This window comes from Ovis canadensis, chromosome 5 (assembly GCF_042477335.2).
Source record: "Ovis canadensis isolate MfBH-ARS-UI-01 breed Bighorn chromosome 5, ARS-UI_OviCan_v2, whole genome shotgun sequence".
Taxonomy (NCBI): domain Eukaryota; kingdom Metazoa; phylum Chordata; class Mammalia; order Artiodactyla; family Bovidae; genus Ovis; species Ovis canadensis.
Genome location: NC_091249.1, coordinates 105,721,127 through 105,739,751, shown reverse-complemented (window position 1 = coordinate 105,739,751; position 18,625 = coordinate 105,721,127). Strand labels below are relative to the sequence as shown.

The 18,625-nt window shown below is 46.0% G+C and overlaps 2 long non-coding RNA genes across 2 annotated transcripts; both read right to left on the bottom strand.

Annotated features, from left to right (window-relative positions):
• Positions 1–12,452: 12,452 nt before the first annotated feature.
• LOC138440518 (uncharacterized) lies at positions 12,453–13,390 on the bottom strand. The gene is made up of 2 exons (XR_011257067.1): positions 13,207–13,390; positions 12,453–12,599 (listed from the first exon to the last, which is right to left on the bottom strand). It is a non-coding gene; the product is annotated as an uncharacterized lncRNA (long non-coding RNA).
• A 465-nt stretch (positions 13,391–13,855) lies between these two features.
• On the bottom strand, positions 13,856–15,534 carry LOC138440517 (uncharacterized). The gene is made up of 2 exons (XR_011257066.1): positions 15,216–15,534; positions 13,856–14,307 (listed from the first exon to the last, which is right to left on the bottom strand). It is a non-coding gene; the product is annotated as an uncharacterized lncRNA (long non-coding RNA).
• Between the last annotated feature and the right edge of the window lie 3,091 nt (positions 15,535–18,625).

Genomic DNA, 18,625 nt, shown 5'->3' with positions numbered 1-18,625 from the left:
GGACCTATGTGCCTCTGAGATCAATTTGCATTTTATTTTTAATGTATAAACATAAGGAAAATAATAGACAATGTGTATACTTAATTACTTTTTTTTCCCTCCATGTGACCTTTGTGGGACCTTACGATGAGTTTCAGATAGGGGTCTCAGTTTTCTCTTCTGCCTAGGACACAGAAAAATCTGTTACTTCACACAGAATTCCACACATGGAGCACTTGCCCCTATAGCTGAAAGGGCTAGCTTTTCTCTTTTTATCATTTTCATTTCTTTTTGCTCAAGTACAACCTAATCCCATTGTGCCTGAAAAAGGTACCTCTGATTCAGTTCATCTTCAGGTACCTCCAAAGAGTTTCCCAAAGGGTTGTTTTCTTCTTTAACTATAATTACATGGCTTTTTTCCAATAAATGTGCCTACCTTCTCTGGGTACTGATAATCAGGATTTATCAACTGAAGAAATATTGATGGTTTGTTGTGGTGGTTTTGGTTTGGAGATTTTGGGGCCGGGGAGGGAGGGGGGGCATTGCTTTTGCCTTTTTTTTTTTTTTTTTTGCTTTGCCTCAGTAAATTACTTAATATCATCCCCTGGAATAGCCATCTCTAAAAATAACCCTAGCACACAGAGTGTCACAATTTGGCTTTCATACAGTTTCAAAAGAAAACCATTAAAATTGCATTGATCTCACAAATATTGATCTCGTGCTTGATATCAAATATCAAATGAGATGCTGTCAGTTGCTGCTGATCATTGTGTCAGCTGTTTGAATTCTTGTCCCTTCTTCATTGTCACATGGATTCAAGTTGCTAAGGCTAACATTTTTCATGTTAACACAATTAGCCATGTTTTTCACATTTCTGGTTTGACCAAACATAGTTAATATTCTACCTGAAATTTCATCACATAGTTTCACACACACGTTACACACACAAACTTTTTGTAAAAAACATGTATTTTACACATATGTAAAACCTATATATGTTTTTTTCTCTCTTTCTTGAAGTGTGCTTTGCTTCCTAGATAAGCAATGTTTCTATTTAGTTCTTTATTCTAATTTTGAAATACTTTCTATTTGTATATTGCTTTCTTTCTGGACACCTGTCTTTTAAGAAACCTAATTTGTTTTAAGAGAATGCAGTTATTATAATACCATTTTGAAGCTTAAAGTGAAATCAGCCATTTCAGATTCACACACACCCCCACAACGATGCATAAACCACTTCTTTTATTCTTGCTAACAAAAAGCATAACTGCAGTATTTGGCTAGCATGAAGTTTAGAGAATTATTTAAATATATGGTATTTTTAAAAATAATTTCTCAGTAAGCTCATATTATCTAATGGGCTAAGTCATGCTGTTGTATTAATACATGGTATCAAACCTGAAAATAGCTAAGTGCCTTTGGATATGTTTAAAGTCTCAAATCACCCTTTCTTCTTTCCTCCTTCCTCTTTACTTTGTATGTCAGTAATTGATAATTACATTACTTTGAAAAATTGGAACACTTTAAGGAGGAAACCGTCTTGTAATGACCAGTTACCGCTGCTGACTCAGCTGTGCAGAGAAATAGGGTAGAACTCTCGTAGAGAGCTGTTTAAGTTATACATCATTATGCGTATTTTCCGCATTCATGGGAAGAAAAAAAAATCTCAACCGCTGAAGTTTTCGGTTTCTCCGTCTCTCTCTCTCTTTTTTATTTTTTCCCACACCTGAGCTCGGTTTGGGTGCCGCAAAAAGAAGCGAAATGAAGCCGCGTTCTTCCCAGCACCATGGACAGCACCCAGCGCGCCCCCTTCCCGCTCCCCTCCTCCAGAACCCCGAAGTTCCAGCCCTCGCCTGATTCCTATCTCCGACCACCCCCTCACCGTAGGAAACTGGCTCAAAATCTTACGATCTGAGCCCAAAGCGACAATGGGTTTTAAAAGTCTACAGTTCGTGTGTGGAAAGGCTTGCTTGCTCCGTGCCCGGTGTTAGCTAGAGTGCCCCAGAGTTGACACACCATTTGCCTGCTCCCCGAATTTGCATCGACTGTATCATGAAAGCAGCGCCACTCTCAGTCGCTTGTGGTAGAAGTCTTAGCCGCAACTTTGACCAACTTTTCACCACCACCTCTAAGCTGGCCAGAGCTGTACCGGCTCACCGCTTTAAGAGCTCTGTACTATGAGCTTCATCCTCCTCGGGCTGGTGATCTCAGCCACGAGAGACCTGTGGTCCGAGAGCTGTACGTCCAGACTCACTGGGCCCTCGGTCGCACGGCTCTGTCTGGGGCTAGAGCAGTCTCCCCGGGGTGCGCCCAGGTGCTGGTTCATTACCGCCCGGTAGCAGGTGGCTCTGCAGCGGGCGCCCGGTCCGCGGCGTGCTAAAGAGCTTGCCAGAAACTTATCTGACAGCCCTAAAGAGGGGCCGCGCCTGGCTCAGTACCCACCACGACCTCTTTTCCTACTTCCAGACCTCAACTCCAAGATCCAAATTTCCCCAGGTCTACCCTGTTTGGATCTCCGTTTTACCGTAGGGTTAAGCAAAGTACAATAAAGATCACTTTCCGCTGATGTCTTTTCCTTGCGTCATCTCCCTAGCAACATATAAGTCAGCACGCTCAAGACTAGTTTTTAAAGATTTCCAACTGCACCTTCCTTTACTGAAACTTGCCTCACTTGTTGGACTTTGAGTGAAATCTCTTCCCTGCCTCCTGAACCCTGTTCTAATCATCTACTCTCTTGAATCGACTTTGAGGACAAAAGTATTCCATTCTGAGTAGGCAAGACAGCCAAAACCAAATTTCTATTAAAATACCGATTGTACAAAAATCGTTTCAAATCAGCTTGATCCAAACTTGATCAGAATGGGCCAGGAAAATGAAAAGGGGAAAGATTTTGGTATCTTACGGTAGGGGGTTTCTTTCCTCTAAAATAGCCTCGATAAACTGATTACAAAACTGCCTTTGTATAGTAACGTGAATTACAATACGTTTCAGGATAAAATGATCCTCTATTTGCCACAATATTACAATGAAAATTTTCTGTGAATTCCTCAGTTTAGTGGTAAGTCAGCTTCAAAACTCTATTGTTCTCTCTCTTAAGACATACAAATATTAAATATTTCATAGGTTAACAATTTAGTCTGTTTTCTCACACAGCGCTGCTTGCACAAAATGTTTGCCCCCTTTTTAGTGTGCAAAGTCACTGCTAAGTTATCCCCAAAGATAATTTTTTTTCTCATAGTTTGCTCAATTTTGTGGTCTCAAGAGTCATTTTGTCCAAACTCTAAGACAAGTCCGTGCTGCAAGAGACACTCAGCCACGCTGGGAGCTGTTTTACACTAGCGGCATGACCCTGTGAAAACAGGCAAAGGCAGCGTGGCAGCTGAAGTGTGCAGGATAGCAAAGGGGACCTGTTGAATAATCGTGACTCAGAGATTCGAATATTCGTGACCAGGATCCACCTCACCGTGGTAAAACTACAACTGAAATATCATGATAATGTTTGAATGTCTTTGGTTGGTATGTTTTCCCAGAGCTTATTCTCTGAATTGAGCTTCCATCCTTGGGTAAATTCATTCTTACATACCGAGGTTCGGTAACAAGAAAGGGAATCAGGTGTGGAGGACATGGGGCTTTCCTCTGTTGGTTTGGGGGACTTGTGGAGATTTGGGGGAAGTACAGAGCAGTTACTGAACTCCTGGGTGCCTACAATTTGTTCCCTCAGTCTGGGTTTTTGGGAACTTCTTTCCTTGACTGGAGATTTTTCCTTGTGACCTGGGGACAGAGTGGCTAAGATTCCTAATTTATTAATCAGGAATTTCTTACTTTAAAAAGAAAAGTGTATTCTTGACACAGTTTCAGAATGACTTTTTTGGGTTAGTCTAAGTAAATCAGAAACTCCCAGACCTGGGTGGATATTTCAGGACCACCTTTGCCAGAGAAAAACGTGGTGAAAAGAAGTACAAGAAACCTCCTTTTAAGGAGACAAATCACAATCAAGACACTGAATGATAATGATTAGGTCTCCCTGAAAGGAGGTTCTCCAGTGATGTTTGCTCACCACCTGTATGTGTTCGATGAAACTTTAAACCATTTTACAGCATAGATGGCCACCCCCTTCCACCTCATTCCAAACTTTTTCTTTAATTCCAATCCCACTCTTCTAGAGGATTGCTTCTGTCCTATTTATTTGTTCTCCTTCAAAGTCATTTAAAATAAGTTTCCTGTCTCTTGCGCATTTGTCAACGTCAAATATACACTATTTAGTTAAAGGAAAGTGTGTGTTTCACAAGTTATAAAAGAACAGATTTCTTTGTTTGATTTCTTGGAAATCAGTAATCTCTTAAACACTTTCCAAGACCCCCTGGGGAGGAGAGCCATGTAAACAATAACTACCAAACTTCAACATGACAATATTAGTTAAAATCTGCAGGATGATCATTCAAATTCAGGTAGGTAATAGGGAGTGACTTCCTATCCCGAGATAAGAAGTGACCCAAGGTGTGTCTTCTGCAACTTGCCTAGGGAGCCAGCCATCTTGGAGAATCCAGAGGTAATTCTAAACTAGCTTACCTGGCATCTTAATAGCTAGGCTGGTCATCAAATGACTGAGCTGGGAGATGGTTGTATGACCACAGGAAGGTTGCAAAATACACTTAACCCATTAAAAAAAAAAAAAAAGCATGATTTCAGTCTTTCCTGACATAATTAAAGGTGTGGGTAACACTCTCTTATTTTGTCTCATGCTGTGAAAAAAAATCACCTGCACCTCTGATGAATAAAACTTTAAAGAAAGTTTCCAATAAATCCAGCAGTTTAATTTCTGCTTTTTAAAGTTAGTGTGTATGTGAAGAAATAGCTATCTAGCAGTTTAACATTAGAGAAGAGAATACACCTAGTTTTTCAACTTACCCAACTTTTAAAACTATATGTGTTCCTGGAAAGTAAAACCTGATTGGATTAAATTTGCCAGAGATTGTAAACTAAGCTCTCAAGAAGGTAATAAAATATATTAGCTCTTGAGTAAGTGGTTGGGAGGGATTTATAAGCATTAGAGGATCCGGTGATCCACTGGAAGCACAGTTTACTCAATTTTGAATTTTCCTGATCAACTTTCAACCCTGAGAAAACGAGAGCCATTTGCCTAACTTAATCTGGAACGTATGTTTGCACCAGTAGCAAGTTTTTTGGTTTGTGGTTGGGGCTGATCAAGTTGTAAATTTTCCGCTTTAGGTTTTCAGCGCCTGCTAGTTTTAGCCTAACACCTAGAGAGAGGATTTGCCGGGTTCTCCACCAAAGCAGCCATGGTTTGACAAAAGGTTTCCAAACCACCCAGCTCTGAGTGTTACCGATTTTCCTGAAGATGGGACATTTCTATACAAATTAGTTCTCTGAATCCAAAAGACAAGTAACCAGTTACATTCTCTTTTGTCAAAATGTTTGTAAAATACCTACATGGAGGGTCCCCCCCCCCATTTGCCTTCCTCACCTGCAACCTTTTCTTTGAGGGACACACAACGGTTTGAGAACAGTGAGTGCTGTGAAAGTGACATCTTCATTCGACAAAACAGTATCAGGTCCTTTGGGCTCATCTTAATTTTTTTTCCATCAGAAACAGAACTGTTGGTATTCTGTCTCTTTGTGCTTCCACACAAAGGGTTTTTTTTTTTTAAGTGTTCTGAATATCTGAGAAGAATCACCTCGTGATTAAAATAAATATACATTTAGAATCCACAAATCACCCTTCACAAGCTTTATGGTGGCTTTTATTACTAATATTGAAACATATTTCTTTATGGACCTGAAATTTAGTATTTGGTCTTTAAACAAATGATAATACTTTAAAATCAATGCATGGTATACCATAACGATAAATCAAAGCAGTAAGTTTCCTAAGACTAGCTTGACTCATCTTGAAATGGAAATAGGTATTAGTGGTGGGAGCGGGAGGTTAACTCTTGGTGGTAAACCTCAAAGGCTGTAACTAACTCTCTGGACCTGCTGATTTATCTTCTTCCTGAAAACCTCAATCAGATTACTGGAGGAAAAGTTACCCAAGTGCTTTTTGAAATGCATCAGAACTGGTAATTGAGGCATAAATGTGCCCTAAATTCAGGTGCAGAGTTGCACTAAATTTTATTATTATACAGATGAAGGTGGGCAGCTCCCATCTGGGGGCTACCTTAATCAAAAAGTGAACAAGGCTGACAGAAACAAGGGCAGTTAGAGCATTACCAGCACTGTGCTAATCAAATGCCCACAACTAGTTGAGAACAACGGTGCTAAAAAGCTGCTTTAATTCTGAAATGCAAAGTCCTGAGACACCGAGCGCCATCTAGCAAGCAAAGTTAGAATCAAAGTCAAGCACAGAGCACAGAGCAGCTAGGGAATTGGGAGGTAAAGGGGGGCTTGAGAGGCACTCGCTGCGACTTAACCACTGGCCCTGTCTCACCTGAACCCAGCGCTACTTGCGGGGTTTCTGCTCTTCGCCCCACCAGCCAACTCACACAGACTTAACTACTGAGGTGAGACAGACCCTTTCTGCCTCAAGCTAAGGCTAAAGGACAGCTCCTCACAGGGTTGCTTATTGTCTTTAATTAGAACAAGCGGCCTTGCCGTTTCCATCATCCCACCTCTAAAACCAGCGCCGCAGCTAGCTAATTCTGCACCTTCCTCTCCGGATGGGGACAAAGATCAGTGCCTGAAAGGCTCACCTTGGGCTGACATGACTCTCAGGGCTTCAGCGCAGAGGAAAGCACATCGCTGAGAAATCCTAGCAGGATTTGAGAAGTCATTCTGAGTTTACAAGTCTGCCTAGACGTCTCCTGACAGGCGATTCGAGCCATCTCTGAGTGGCATGAGACACAGATTTCCTTAACAAGGCAGGGCTGGTCATGGAAACTGGATGCTGCCTTCAAAATATAAATAATATAACTTTATTCTTCTCCAGGCAACCAGGTCTTTGATATCTCCTTTGGCTGAAGCAAAGTCCAAAGGTGGCCAGCAAGCTGCCAAATAGCCCTGTTAGTTTGTAGCTTGAGGGGTGAAAACAGCACTTTCCCCATCTTTAAGGGTTTGAATGATATTACCTAATTATATGAATATTCTGTGGAACTGAGCTAACAAAACACAGCTTCTGAGATTTGTGATGTGAAGGAAATCAAGAAAAAAATCGCTGGTTTCTGGATAGGCAAAAATGCCATATTTTTCCTTTAAACTAAGTCGGTCTGAATTCAGAAGACTAAGGGGTTCATCTCATATCTGCTCTCTAAAGTATTTCTGTTGGTTCTTTCCGGAATTTCATTTACAGATTGGTGGTGGGGGAAATCCATGTACATACACGTTAGCCTTAAACTACTCCTAATTTCCTGCTACTGAATATTGTCTTTATAATAACTCATTGATTCAGAGAATACAGAAGGCAGAGCTTGGGTTTTCTATTGTTCTGTCCCCTGCCCCCACCCCACACATACAAATTTTCCCAGTGAAGTGTTTTGTAAAAAAAAAAAAAAAAAACCTAACCAACCAAACAAAAACCTTAGGAAATGAATATTAAAATATTCCAAATGAGTTTTAAATGCTACCCCAATCTCAGGTTTGCGTCTCTGTGAAAAAAGGCATGGCATAGTAGATATGAAATAGCAATTCTCTATTTTCTGCTAATCTATTTACTGTGCAAAACCACCACATTGAGAATCAAGGAACCGCTAGATAAGAATATACTCAAAATGTTCATTAAAACATCTCCACAGGTTATAGTATTTACAGGAAAAAAAATCCCCTAAAATCATAACCCACTTAACAAACCTAAGCCAGTAAGGAGCTTAAGCAACAATTTACAAAGCATCTAAAATGTTTCTATGAAACCTCCTTGTCTTCTTATGCCTCAAAACACATGTAAAGATCTGAAGATGGAAATTGTAGGTACAATTCACACTGCCTCCTCTTCCCCTTTTCCTCTCTGAAGTTCAGAGAAGTTCCCAGGCCAGTCTTGCCTCAGATCACAATAAAAATTTAACTTTTTTTTTGTTATTGGTGTCTAGTTAAATAGCACATTTCTCCCATCAAGGTCTTCTTAAACACGGAAGCTTCTCCTAGACAGGGTACCCAGCTGTTTAATTTAACATTGATTTATTGCTTTTAAAAGTAAATTTACACACATGCCAGCAGCGCTCCGTTTTGTTTCCCCAGACCCTGAGATTTATTTTCTACTTAGCGCTTGTCTGGCAAAACAATGTCCTTTAACTTTATTACACATCGATGAGGAAATCTGTCTTATTTTTGTTCAGATTTATTGCTGGGTTGTTTGTGGGGACTTCTGTGATCCAGAAAGGCCGAGATCCGAAAATAAATAGAAAATTAAACAGAGTTGATCACAAAATAATAGTCAAAACCTAGAATATGGCCCAGCATATTCTGACCTGCTGGGGGGTGAAGTGGGGTGAAGGATGAAGCTCCCTCTGTGAGCCCAGTCACTCAAAAAGAAAAAAAAAAATATTCTAATGGGCACATAGCATTTGAAAGTTGAGTAGCCAAATCTGTGTTCTATAAGGTCTCCAAGTTCTTGGTTAAAACATATTTGGAATTCGAGGGCAGGGAATGTGGTGTGTAGGCTCCCCACCCCACAGCCGCCTTACCTCCCTGCAGAACTCCCAATTATCACATGTTTGTGATGGCTGAGCCCAAGGGAATTAAGATGGACTTTGAAGCAGCTTTTACGGTACACTTCATCTACATTTGGGTTTTCTTTAGTTCTCATTAAAAGGGCCACTTTCTTCTTTTCATTGATATACTGTCTTTGTGTCCTTCATTTCACACTCTTTAAAAAAGTTCTCTCATCAGATCAAGTGCAAAAAGGAGGGATGACATAATAACCATCATAATCATGATAACAACAACAAACAACTGGAACTGTGGGTTTAAATCTTTTTTTTTTTTTAAGAAGGTTTTTCTCCTCTCTAAGGCATGGTCCTTCAACAACACTTTAAAAAAAAAAAAAAGCTGAGGTTGAGAATGGACATAATAAACGTGTTTCTAAGGTTAAGTTGGAAATCCAGACAGGCTGCAAAACTTGGCGGGTGTGTGATGATGAGCTTTACTTTTCCAGCCTGATTTCTCAGAGGCATCCAACACCTTCGAAGTGTTCTAATAAGGACACACTCTTTTCTAGGAAGAAGTAAACTCGTGATGGGTTTTGTTATTGGGATGAGGGGAAACTTTCTTACCCTCACATCTTTGAAGACCTTAGTCTGAGAGCTTGACCATTCCACTTTGGTCAGTGAATCCACAAGAACATGTTAAAATGTTTCAATAGTTTTTTACAAACCCCAGAAGATTTTTTTTAAGCTAATGGATCTTTTTGTTTCTCCTCCTGAAACACAGTGAGACACGCTGGCAAGCGCACTTCCCACCTTAAAAAGAAAGAAAAAGGGAAAGACAAGGAAAAAGAGATCTCTGTCTTTAAGGAGAGGGAAGGGGTGGGAAGGAACTCTTAGAAACCTTGAAAATTCTCCCCTTCATTTTAGGAGCTTCTCCCCAACCCCCCTGGCCGTTCAGCTCTTTGAAAAGGAGTCCTGTCACTCAGAAAGGAGCTGTGCCTCCAAACCTCCTCCCCATCCACCCACCCAGCCGGCCCCCCTCAGCCTCGCCGCCTGGCCCCGGCCCACCCTGCGGCCCTCCCCGCGCGCGCACACGCGCACACACACACACGCACGCACACACACACACACACACACGAGTTTCTTCCAAGTGCTTTTTCAAGTAAGAGCTGGAGAGATGAGAGGTGCGGCTTCTCCAACGCGGAGCCAGACAAGTACTTCTCAGCGCGCGGAGCGCGGCCCGGCGCGCCTTGCACGTCCCGAAGCCCCTGGGCACCCCGGGCAAGCCGGCCCTCCCCGCGGCGCTCCGGCCGCTCAGGCGCCCGCGCCCCGCGCCCCACGGAGCCCTTTGTTCGGCCCGGGTACCCACGCGCGGCCGCCACGGGAAGGATGCTCGGGGTGGGGTGGCGGAGGGTGACCGCGGGGCTGGCCCCAGGCCGACGCCCCAGGCGCCGGGCAGATCAAGATTCCTGGCACTTTGGGGCCCGCGGACCGGGGCCACCCCCCATGTTTCAAACCCGAGGCACAAAGAAGGGGTGAGGGGCCCAGGGCGGGCGCGCTCTGCGCAGGGTGTAACCACTGTACTGACTTCCCTCCTCCACCCCATTCGGCCCCACCAGTTTCTCTCTCTCTCTTTTTTATCTTCTCTTACCCTCTGCCACGCTCAGAGGCTCAGTGGGTGGGAGTGCGTGTGTGTGTAAATGTATGTGTGTGTGCAGTTAGGTGGAAATTTCATAAGAATATGCCCCGCACTTATAAAGTTGCCAGGATGGGGGAGTATGCTCCCGAGCAGTGGGAGAGTTTAAGCGACTTATTTGGGAGGAAATAGGGGGTCAGATTTGGTCTAAGTGGAACATCTGCAAAACATTCAAGCAGCTTATTCAACAAAGAATCTAGCCATTTATTGTAGAAATAATAAAAAGCCACTAATGATTATGGTTCCCACCCCTTCCCCCAAAAGGCCAAACCCTAATGAAATAATTCAAAGGTAGGCCTCATTTCCTAATAGTGGAATTAAACAACAACAAAAAAGAGCCCAACTAAACTTTCCAGCTCTGCCTTCTTAAGGGCCTGGGAACCTTGCTGAGAAATTAGGTAAATAAAAGGCGAGTTGGAATTTCTGTTGAGTTCAGGCTGCAGTGCCCGGACTTGCCGTAGTTCTGCCTTGATACACAATGACAAATTCCTCTTTAAATAATAAAATGTGAAAGACTCTTCAGGATGCGAAGATGTCTGGGGTTAAGTAGCTTTTTAAACCATCAGTTTTAAAATGCCTTGTGCAATGAATACACTACCTTTAAATCCGAAAACCATTATAAATATGCTATACATCTGGGTGCCAGTTTATCTCTCCATATTTCTTTTTAAAATGAGGAACGCATTCATAAAAAGCTACTTGGCACACTTTATTTTAGGAAAGCAGATGTTAATTTTTTCACGTATCATTTTATGACCAAGTACATGTGTAACGTTGGAAAGCATCCAGAACGCCTCTATTATTTGCTAAATGACTGTGAGTTGAGGCATATTATTCTCAGCCTAACCATGGTATAGGTTATATCCATAAAGTAAACATCTGTGATTTTTTTTCTTCTTCTTTAAAACAGGGGATGGGGTGGGTATATAGAGTTACTATAAACGAGGGAGAAAAAAAGAGAGAGAGTTCGACTAGGAAGCGCACACCTGCGTGGTAGCAAATAGGATATTTATATTGTTCGGGGCAAAACAAAGTCCACAGTCGGGCACTCGGGGATATTTACATGACAGGAGATAAAGTTGAAAGCCTTTCCGGGTGTGCCAAATGGGATTCTCCCTGTGGCCTTCTGCGTGGCAAGATAACAGGTACCGAGCGCTCCTGGCGGCGTCGGGCCTCCGCAGCCGCCTCCCTCCCCAGGCAGCCGGTCTGGGCCCAGCCCGAGTCGAGCCGGGCGCTCGGGCTCTAGGAATTCCCAGGCTCTGCGGCAATTTCCGCGGGTTCCCAGCCTAGAAATCTGCTCAGGAAGCGTCCTCATTTGCCCTGCGTCGCTCGAGGACGCCGGCGCCCGGGATCAGCCAGTGGCGTGATAATTAATGGAATACAATATTTATGGTCTGATGTATTGACTCGGAGGCAAGCGCGCCCTGTAGACAGTCCGTGGGGGTCTGACAAACAGGGGGGTGAGTGAACAAACATAATGACCGGAGTACTTATGTCTATCCGGTTGACTCACTTAAACCCGAGGTATGGAACATCATGATAAATATTAATATCCACCTAGACAGTCCCGCCGTCCTCCTAAGCTCTCCCTTCCTGCGCGCTGCCCTTTACAAAAAGGCCAGAGAGGAGGTGTTTTTTTTTTTTTAACATAAAATGCTACAAAATATGAAAAATAGGTCACCAATAAAATTGGTCTCAGCATGGAGCGTAATTGCAACAAAGTGCCGCCGAGTAAAATCGAGGAGTGAGCTGGCTGGGGCGGCACAGTCGCGAACCATCTGGTGTGTATTAAAAGTGGTGCTGTAAATATTGCTGAGAGCTAATGCATTATCGGCTTCTATAAGTGCACAGGGCCTGTAAGCTTTCCATATGTTAGAATATGTAGATCGCGGTAGAGGAGAGAAAGGTGTTCTACCAACCCCCGGCTTCGCAAGCATTGTTTTGCCCACTGTTGGTGGAACTGGGGCCCCCCGAGTGTAGAAGACTCATTCCCATGCGGTCCTCTCTTCCTCCGGTTTGCTTTTTCTCTTTTTCTTTAGCTCTTTCTCCCAGCTCCCTCCTTCCATCCCCTCCTCCTCACTCCCTTCTCTCCAAGGGGATAGGACAGGCCTTGCTGACGTCACTTCACATCAGTAGAAGAGAGTAACTGTTTCAGAGAGAGAGGGAGGAAAAAAAATCATCTGTTTTTCATCAGTGCTCAAGTTTTGCCTTTTTATTAGAAATGAGCTGCTCAGGCTGAGTACTCCTTCTGATTTGGAGCTTGTGGGGGGTGGTCCAAGAGATTGGGAGGTGTTCTTCATCTCAGGGGCTGAACCATCCTGGAAGCGGGTCTGAGGCCAGAATGAGCGCCAATTGATGAAACCAATTAAAAAAGAAGATGCAAAGATGATGTCTTCTAGACTAGCTTTCACATCCACACCTCCTAGGCAAACTTTTGCCCAGGAGTGTGGAGGGCTTCTGGTTCCCTGACACCTCTGTTTGGAGTCCTGGAACTTCTTCCCTCCTCTCTGGTTCCTCTCTTCATAATTCCACCCCCCACATACCGAAACCGCCACACACAGCACAGCTAATAATTTTCCTGCTATCACGTTACTTTTCTAGGGAAAGCAGTGAGAGTCCCCCTTCTCCTGATGATACCCTGCTTTCAAGAATTTACCATAATTACCCCTTAATCTCCTCTGAGCCCCCCCAATATTTCTCACTACAAGTTTTTACTCAAAGCCTGTGCAAAGAAATTTCCCTACATTGTCCCACAGATCATTCTTTCCTTTCCCCCAGCTGTCCTCTTCACTCCGTTCTCCCCACTCTATGTCATCTCTCCCTTCCCCTTCCTCGCCACCTCTCCCTCTTGGGCACACACCTCCAGGAGTTTCAGTGTGGATAAACCTGCTGCTCATGACAATACAAGTTCAATCAGCAAATAAATAAAACTCTTACTTTTTTTTTGGCTGCCGGCTGCATCCCCCCTCTGGCCGTTGCCTCCTTTAATTATAGGAGCTATGTTTCTTCCCTGGGAGACATTCGAGGGGATTTTTTAGTAGGAAACTTGTTTCTGCTGAGTTACTTTGGAGCCAGGACCAGTGAGTGAGTGGCCGGTACTCAGAGGCTTTGAGTGAAGTGCAGATTGAGACATATCGAGTTCCCTCTAAAAGGATCATTTCATGTGGGAGGTTGGACACAAAGTTTGCACTCGTGACTGGCATTCCAGTGAGAGACATGCATATTTTAAAACAACAAAGCATGCTGGAAAGAAGGCTTAGGGGAGGGGAAAAAAACTTGGAAAGAAGTTACTAAGTGACAAACATCTGTCAACATGGGATAATTTGTACACTATCTGCCTCCTTTGATGGTGGTTCAAGGCAGAGGATCTAGGAAAGCAAAGTGGATACGTATTTATCCCTGTGAAATACGGTGAAAACACACTTTTCTCCCAAATAGGTGTAAGGTGATTAAAATTGCTTGAATGAATATTATTTTTAAATGTTTCTTAAAATAGTGGAGACCTCTAAAATTGCTTATTTCTGATAGTACAAAAACTAGATCTAATTTAATCTTGAAAGAAGTTCATTTAAACAACGAAGAGCAATAAAGTAATAAGCAGGGTATTTATTATAGAAAATAAAATGAATTTCATAACAACAACAAAAAAAAACAAAAGCAAGCTGAAGAAAGAAGAGAAACAAAAAGCTCAAACAACCCCTGGTTGCTATAGTCTAGAAATCTTTTAACTACAAGTACCAGCTTTACATGTGTCTGTGAGCCAAACGTATAAACATCCACCTCTCTGTGTGTCAACAAGGAGAAAAGGCAAAATATTTTTCAGAGGATTTTCTGTCTCATTTAATCTTGGAGTTTCAACAAGCCTATTACAGCAAAAAAGTTTCCTTCTTGGGGATGAAAGTTTCTAAAAGCAGAGTAAAAGATCAGGCGAGATCCTAGGATCTTTTCTTTTCTTTTATTTTAATACCCAGAATCTCCAACAACCAAATGTAAGTTCAGGCTCCAGCTTCCACGGAGAAATCTTTTTCTCCTTCAGATCTGAGGACAAAAGGAGAGGAGGCCTGGTGGTGAGCGGGATATCTCTGTTAGTTGTCAGCGCAGGTCCATGGGTTAGGAATGCTAATGAGCCTCTTGGCCAGCTGAAGACTCGGTTCTCTCTCGCACACCCTCAAGCTCACACACACTCAGGCTCATGCATGCCGACTGACAAGCACACAGAGGCTCGTGCACGACCCTGTCTCTCTCCTTTTTCCTCTGAGCCTAGAGATCGATCGCTGACCCCACTGTTGGGCCAACGCTTTATTTATCTGGCTGTGCAATGATATTATCAGCGTTAAACGTTATATACAGCAAATGTCTTCCTAAATCAACACAATAGGATAGCTTGCGGAGACCAGCCTGGTCTGTCTTAAAGAAATCCCTGGCTATCTCTCTCTCTTCCTCCCTCCTCTCGGTTACAGACACCCCTTTCTCCTTTCCACCTTCACTACTGGGGCTCTTTTATACCTTGGGCTTGGGGATTTGATCTCTTTCTCTCAGCTGGGTTGGAGGAGGCCTCAGCCGACTAGGAGATGGATAGACACATTATCCACCCATCACTGTGATCTCCTTCAGGGGTTGCCTTGTCAGCTGGCTCCAACTGCCTGGATCCACTCTATTCCCATGATCCCGGATTGCTCAAAATTGGGGTAGAGGAGAAGGTGAGGTGTGGCCAACCGAGTGTGCAACCTTGCACCGTGTTAATTGTTTTCTTTCCTCTCAATTACATTCATAAACCTATTTTCTGCATTGCCTGTTATTTCTTTGTGCTTCAAAATTGAAACCACGTGCAGCCCTCTTCCCTCAGCACACACAATAAATGCGCTGCGTCCCCCCCCCCAACCCCACCCCACCCCGCACCTCCTCCCCCAGCCCATCACACAACTATTTACATCTTGGTTACTCACTCCGCGCTCCGGGGCCCCCGGAGAAGAAATTGGCCCCACGGGACTAGGTGAGGCTTTGAGTAAAGCATCTCTCAAATCCGGGTCGTATCTCGTATCTCGGGTCCCCCACTCCGGAAGAGAGGCTCGTGAACTCCCCGGGCCGGCCTCCGCCCACCCCTGCCTCGCACAGGTGGTTGTGGCTGACTCTGGGACGAGCTAGCGGGGAGGACATCCAGGCAGAAAGGCAGTTCTGTCGTCTCCGGGCGGGCCCACCCGCCGGCCGCTGGGGTCAGCGGTGGCGGCGAACGCGCCTTCCGCGACCCTGGTCCACGCAGACACCGGGTAGGAGCGGCCACTCCCCTGGGAGCCTTCCAGACCCAGGTCCTCCCAGGCAGAGGAGTCCCCCCCCCCCCACCACCCCCTAAATAAATAAATAATCCAAAGGGGGGAGGGGGAGCTGGAAAATGGATTCGCTGACAAGGAGAGATAATAAATGAGGGGCGCTTTCAGATAGATATCTCAGACGTGAAATTGCGCCCAGCTGGTTGTGTAAGCAAACAAATAGTTTCATGTTAGGAACTCTCAACTTGGGGCTTGATGAATAGAACACGACAGAGGTAAATGGGTCTTTAACTCATTTAGGAATACAACTCTTTGGCTTTCCGAGCAAAAGGCCCAGTGACGCCACGGATCCGAGCAGGCCCTCTAACAAGAGTTTTATTAGTTCCCCACTTGGGTTTCCCCGCAATCCCCTCCCCAGCGCTCCTTCGTGGTTTCCCACTGCGGAGACGTTCAGGTGATGTGTTTTGAGACATCGAGAAGCTTACGAGGGGATGCTGCCGCTGTAAGAGATAGAAGGGCTGCCTACCAGCGGAGGTGGAGAAGGAGGATTCAAAAAATAAATAAATAAAAATCAACTTTTGCCTGTTTCAAGCAGACTAGCTCAGGTAGCCTTGGGTGCTGGGGTACTGCAGATCCTCGGCGCTCCTGGAGCAGAGTTGGCCCGCGGGGCTTCCAGGAGCGGACCGACCCCCTTTGCAGCCGCCAGAGACCCGTGAGCCTGAACCCCCCCACCCCCACCGAGGGGCAGAGTTCCAGAAGCCCTAGGTGGTCGGGGGAGGGGGGGTGTGGGCCTATCCCCCACCGGAGGGCTTTCGGCCAGGCCTGGTCGCAGGTTGAGTTGTGCGTGTCGGGGGCAAAGGTCAGATTTTAACTCCCTTAGGCCGGTCCTTGTCCTTCCACGGCGGCTGAGGGCCGCAGCCCCGGGTCCCTAGAGATTCCTGGAGGAGAGCCAGCCCCAAGACAGTCTTTTTTTGATGTTCTCAGCAAAGCTGGGTGGCTAAAGTAGTTTAAACCGACTTCAAAGGCCCCTCAGATTCTCAATCACCCAGCAAGTGTTTGGGTTAGAAAAGGGAACGCTTGGCTTTTAGATGTCACAGGTAATTTCCAGAAGGAAGTCACCTTGTGTGGGCCGCTCTCCACCTGTTAAGATGGCTTTCCTCTGGCCCTGAGTGGGCGGGGTGGGGGGCTGTTGGTTCTACACTTCCCCACCCCCCAGTGACACCAGCTCCGCTCTCCGCGCACCCCCAGCGGCCGGTCTGACCTACACCTGCCCGCGGGCCTCACACCCGGGGCCCAGGGCTCCTCCTGGAGCCTTTTGCTCCAACGCGGCTCGCTGCTCAGGGGCCTCCAGGCGACCACCCAAAGCAGAGACGCCCCCGGTCCAGGCGGCCTTCTGCCCACTGGCTCCCAGGGTCTGAGGACGTCCAGGATCTAGAGCACGGCTACCCCGGACTTTCCTGGGCTGCTCCTCCTTGGGGCGACCGGCCCTTACCTCCCCCCCAACCCCGCATCCCCTAACAACTCCCCGAAACCCCCGCCCCGCACCGGCCACGGGTCAGCTGGGCCAAGGAGCGTTTAGATGGTTGGGAGCAGAGACAAGGCTTCCTGATCGTCGGAAGCCTCAACCGGTGTCTCCGTCTCAGTTCCTAAACCTTCCCTTAGTGCGAGCAGATTCCTGCGGCTGGACTGCGTGTCCCCTGAGAGACGGAAGCCTCCACAGGCGGACAGCGCGGCTCCTGTCCGGCTCTGCGGGGGTTGGGGGGGGGGCGCCCACAGGGCCTCGGAATCCCCAGAAGGTTCCATGTTTCTGGTTGAGATACAGAGACCTCTTAAGATGACTGTCTCCGTATGTCTAATGCAGGCGGGGACCACCCCAGCCACCCAGGAGAACGGCAGATGGAAACCCCCTACCTGCAGCCCCCCAGGTGGGGCTGCCTGAGAACTGAGCAGAGAGCATCTCTTCTCCTTTGCGCCGAGCCTCCAGGTTCCTAGACCAAGCCTGTGAGGGACTCTGTGAGACCCAGGGAAGGCCAGCTCTCCTTCCTATGCTGTGTTGGTCCTCTGCCCACCCGCCCCCACCCAGTTTAGACCCAGGCTTATTTAGAAAGGTCACTGGGATCCTGTCGGCTGTAGGCAATGTCCCTGGCCCTGTCCAGCAAGAGCCAAGTTAGTACTGTCTCCCCCGGACCCCTGGAACAAGTGCTTCCTACACCAGGGCCTTGGTTTCCAGGACCAGTCCCACACTGGGTGCCTTGTACCTCCATATTGAAATTAATTGAAAACTATGTTTCTGACCTAGGAAAATGTTTATCTGTTTTCATCAGAGGGATCACACTGTAATGAATATATTTACATCTCATTTCAAGAAAGGCAGGAAAGATGGGTGAGAGTTTGGAAGCAACTCAGCTCCCCTCCCCCACCCCCAGCATTGCCCCCAGGAAGGCCCGGTGAGACTTCCTGGGAGGTGGTCTGCAGCTGAATATGAGTTCTTCCCACACCTCTCCTGCCTTGGGTGCCCAGCCTGCAAAGGATTCAGCCTAGGCCCCCAAAACATTGTCCCTGGGTGTGGTGCAAAGGATGAGGCCCAGACCTGGGTGGGACCTGCAGGAAGGCAGGAGGGACCCAGTGGCCCCAGGGGGGCTTTCCACACCCACACACCTCATCAGTCTAGCTGTCCTAGGGCTCAGGCCCATCCCCGGGCAGACCTGCAGGGGCTTCTTCATAGAAAGTGGTGCCAGGCTGCACCACACCCGGAACATTAAAACTTTAGGTGGACTGGAGCCACCTGGAGACTTCTAGACAGCAAACTTTGCCACTGACTTCTCAAAGTATAGCTTTGGCCTCATCCATGGCTGTTTGGGGCTGGGGGAGAAGGTGAGGGGAGAAGCAAAGAGGTATTATTTTAAAAGACCTGGCTTTTTTTAATACATTAAGAAAAAGTTCCCTTGGCTATGTGTGTTCTTGCAGTGCCAACTCGGATCCTGTAAAACATTCATGCTCTGAAAGCTGTTACAGAGAGCACCCTCCCTCGCACCCCCAAGCAGAGGCCTCAAGGAGGAGGTTTCTGCCCTGAAAAGTCCACGAGGACT